Source organism: Chiloscyllium plagiosum, unplaced genomic scaffold (genome assembly GCF_037043375.1).
Source record: "Chiloscyllium plagiosum isolate Xiang-an unplaced genomic scaffold, Cpla_swu_hap1 HiC_scaffold_51, whole genome shotgun sequence".
Taxonomy (NCBI): Eukaryota; Metazoa; Chordata; class Chondrichthyes; order Orectolobiformes; family Hemiscylliidae; genus Chiloscyllium; species Chiloscyllium plagiosum.
Genome location: NW_028270189.1, coordinates 26,936,084 through 26,940,473, shown reverse-complemented (window position 1 = coordinate 26,940,473; position 4,390 = coordinate 26,936,084). Strand labels below are relative to the sequence as shown.

At 45.3% G+C, this 4,390-nt stretch overlaps 2 non-coding genes across 2 annotated transcripts; both read right to left on the bottom strand.

The window, feature by feature from the left end:
• Window positions 1-1,196: 1,196 nt before the first annotated feature.
• trnah-gug (transfer RNA histidin (anticodon GUG)) lies at window positions 1,197-1,268 on the bottom strand. Its single transcript has one exon. It is a non-coding gene; the product is annotated as a tRNA-His (tRNA).
• Window positions 1,269-2,682: 1,414 nt separating this feature from the next.
• On the bottom strand, window positions 2,683-2,754 carry trnah-gug (transfer RNA histidin (anticodon GUG)). Its single transcript has one exon. It is a non-coding gene; the product is annotated as a tRNA-His (tRNA).
• Window positions 2,755-4,390: the final 1,636 nt, after the last annotated feature.

Here is a 4,390-nt window from a genome sequence, read left to right as displayed (position 1 = left end):
TACATCTCAGTCATGTCTTCTCCAATCTCCTCTGCTGAGCGACAAACAACCCCAGTCTGTCCAATCTCTCCTCATAACTGAAACTCTTCAGCCCAGACAATATCCCATTGAATCTCTCCTGCAACGTTCCCAGTGCGATCACACCATTGCTATACTGTGAATTGCAGAACTGCACACAGTAATCTAGCTAGAGCCGAATTAACTTTTTTTTTCTATTCTGTTACAGTATGAGGGCGTCGCTGGCTCGGTAGTATTGATTGCGATCCCTAATTGCACAGCGGGCAGTTGACACTCAACTGTATTGCAGTGAGTCTGGAGACACATTGAGGCCCGACCAGGTAAGAACGGCAGGTTCCTTCCTCAAAGGACGTCAGTGAACCCGATGGTTTTGTTTTTTCAACAATTGACCATGGATTGTAGGTGTTATTAGATTCGTAATTCCAGATATTTATTGAATCTCAATTCTAACACCTGGCATGGTTGGAGTCAAACCCGGGTCCCTGGTTCGTTTGCTTATTGTCTAAATTAACAGTCCAGTGGTAATAGTGCTCAGCCATTGCAGAAAACCTGTGAAACTAATCTTTCTCAATGAAGTCACTTTTCCTCGATATTGTCCTGTGTCATTTTCCTGAGCTTGACTCCCAATAATCGCAAGTCCATGTCAGTAAAAGCTGCTACCTGAGGATTGGCCTCACAACAGTGGTAACCAAAAGAAGCAACTGGTCTGCAGGTCCCTATGGTGGGGTTGGGGCACGTTCACCCAGCAACAGTGACGCAGCAGCACGGAGTGAAGAGTATCAATGTGAGAGTCAGTGTTAGATTCTGCAGTGCCTTAATGAAATAGGAAATGACTCCACAACCACATGATGAAAGAGCAGCGCTCCCAAAACTAGTGCCCAGTTAAACCTGTTACACTCTAACCTGGTGTTGTGTGATTTTTAACTTTGTACACCATAGTCGAACACTGGCATCTCGAAATTAATGAAATGGGGGTGTGGGACGGAAAGTTCGGTTAGTGATCGAAGGAGGGAGAGAAATCTCTGAGAATGGGTGGATTTGAATTCTGACATATGAAACACAGAGATGTGAGCGAGCAGAATTTGAAGGGAAAAGATCATCACCTTGGAGAAAATTACCATGTTAAAGCAACTGATTCCTTTGTGTTTCACAAAAACTGGGGCAGATAGAGCAATTAGTGCCGTGACTCGGATTCGAACCGAGGTTGCTGCGGCCACAACGCAGAGCACTAACCACTATACGATCACGGCGTCCCACAAACACGCACTCTGTCAGGGCGCAATAAGTACAGTATCATAGGAAATGTTAGGCAGCGCACCAAATGCACAATATCAGTGATGAGCGAACAGTGGCAGATACCTGGGAACTCAGAATGGGCTGACCGTTTAATATCGGTTCCCCCAGTGGCTGTGGTGATTCCATTATTTATATGCTGTAGGCTGAGATACATAGATTTCTCGAAAACATCAAAAACTCCGGGGACAGTGCAGGTGTTGTTGAAATGTATGCTTCAATAGTAATGCAGTTTAACATCGGCTACTTTACCAGGTTCCCCCCGACACACACACACAAGGCAGTAACCACTGCTGCCACATAGTCCCAATTCCTAGCCCCAGAATCTGAGGAATTGAGTGGCGCAGTCGCGAAGATCCAACTGGAAGTCGGGATGGGAATGAGGTCGCAGAGATACTCGAGGACTCCAGTGACACAACCGGTGAATGCAAGGTATTTCTATGACGGTTTAGAGGCGCAAGTAATTCCGAGGTTGGGAGTGCTCCTGGCCAAAGGCGGGAATTTTTTTTCCCGTTAATAGCAATCTACAGTGCAGCTTGCTGAGAGAGCTGAGTGCCACAACTGGAGCGTGGGCGGCTGGTTTGAAGTTTGAACTTGCTTCACTATCACCAACTTGCCTGGAATGAATTGCTTTTACCATTTTCATTTCCAAAATCTCCCTGCAGTCTGCGGCTTTCTTCCTCATTGTTAATTACATGACTAACTGTTGTATGATCCGCACACCGCTAAATCACGGCCACTACAAGTAAATATGAATCATTGATCTATATGAGAAAACAGTGGAACTCACTGCAGGCATGCTTTGTCGGTTTGCAGGCGACGCCAGAATTGTAGACAGTGAGGAAGATTATCTAAGTTTCAAAAGGATCTTCATCCAATGAGTCGTTGGACTGAAAAATGTAACATGGAGTTCAATCTGGATAAATGGAAGGTATTGCATTTTGGTACAACAACAAGAGTAGGGCTTTGCGTAGTGTTGGAGAACACGGAAGCTAGGGGTGCAGGTGCATAATTCCTTGTAGTTTGCATCACCTACAGACAAGATGGTTCTAAGGCATTTAACATACTTCCAAACTTAACATACTTAACATACAAGGCAGTGTTGTGTGATTTTTAACTTTGTACACCATAGTCCAACACCGGCATCGCTAAATTAATGAAATGGGGGTGTGGTACGGAACGTTTAGTTAGTGATCGAAGGAGGGACAGAAATGTCTGAGAACGAGTGGATTTGAATTCTGACATATGAAACACAGAGATGTGAGCGAGCAGAATTTGAAGGGAAAAGATCATCACCTTGGAGAAAATTACCATGTTAAAGCAACTGATTCCTTTGTGTTTCACAAAAACTGGGGCAGATAGAGCAATTAGTGCCGTGACTCGGATTCGAACCGAGGTTGCTGCGGCCACAACGCAGAGTGCTAACCACTATACGATCACGGCATCCCACAGACGCGCACTCTGACAGGGCGCAATAAGTACTGTATCATAGGAAATGTTAGGCAGCGCACCAAATGCACAATATCAGTGATGAGCGAACAGTGGCAGATACCTGGGAACTCAGAATGGGCTGACCGTTTAATATCGGTTCCCCCAGTGGCTGTGGTGATTCCATTATTTATATGCTGTAGGCTGAGATAAATAGATTTCTCGAAAACATCAAAAACTCCGGGGACAGTGCAGGTGTTGTTGAAATGTATGCTTCAATAGTAATGCAGTTTAACATCGGCTACTTTACCAGGTTCCCCCTGACACACACACACAAGGCAGTAACCACTGCTGCCTGATAGTCCCAATTCCTAGCCCCAGAATCTGAGGAATTGAGTGGCGCAGTCGCGAAGATCCAACTGGAAGTCGGGATGGGAATGAGGTCGCACAGATACTCGAGGACTCCAGTGACACAACCAGTGAATGCACGGCATTTCTATGACGGTTTAGAGGCGCAAGTAATTCCGAGGTTGGGAGTGCTCCTGGCCAAAGGCGGGGCAGAAGGGAAATTATTTTCCCGTTTATAGCAATCTACAGTGCAGCTTGCTGAGAGAGCTGAGTGCCACAATTGGAGTGAGGGCGGCTGGTTTGAAGTTTGAACTTGCTTCACTATCACCAACTTGCCTGGAATGAATTTCCTTCACCATTTTCATTTCCAATTGTTTAATATCTCCCTGCAGTCTGTGGCTTTCTTCCACATTGTTAATTGCATGACTAACTGTTGTATGATCCGCACACTGCTAAATCACGGCCACTACAAGTGAATATGAATCATTGATCTATATGAGAAAACAGTGGAACTCACTGCAGGCATGCTTTGTCGGTTTGCAGGCGACGCCAGAATTGTAGACAGTGAGGAAGATTATCTAAGTTTCAAAAGGATCTTCATCCAATGAGTCGTTGGACTGAAAAATGTAACATGGAGTTCAATCTGGATAAATGGAAGGTATTGCATTTTGGTACAACAACAAGTTGCGTAGTGTTGGAGAACACAGAAGCTCGGGGTGCAGGTGCATAATTCCTTGTAGTTTTCATCACCTACAGATAAGGTGGTTGAAAGGCATTTAACATACTTCCCTTCATTGTTCAGTCCTTCGTGTATTGGAGTCGGGACGTTATGTTGAAGCTTTGCAGGACATTGATGAGGCCTCTTCTGCAGTATTATGTCCAGTTCCGGTCGCCCAGTTGTAGGAATGATATTTTTCAGCTGGAGCAGGTTCAAAAAAGTATGCACGCATGTTGCTGTGTGTGGAAGGTTTGAGTTACAATGAAAGGCTGGATAGGCTGAGACTATTTTCAGCTTCGAGATCAGGGTGCTGGAAAACCACAACAGGTGAGGCAATATCCCAGGAGCAGGAGAATAATTTTTTTGCGCAAGTGTTCTTCATCAGGCTCTTCCCCGAAATGTCGATTCTCCCGCTCCTCAAATGCTGCATGACCTGTTGTGCATCCCAGCACAACACTGTGGATTCTGATCTCTCATCTGCAGTTCTCACTGTCTCCTAGTTGAGACCGTTTTCACTCTAGGTTATGGGTTTGAACGGCGACCAACAGAATTTGGGAGAAGATTTGTAGCTCGGGTGCTTGTTGT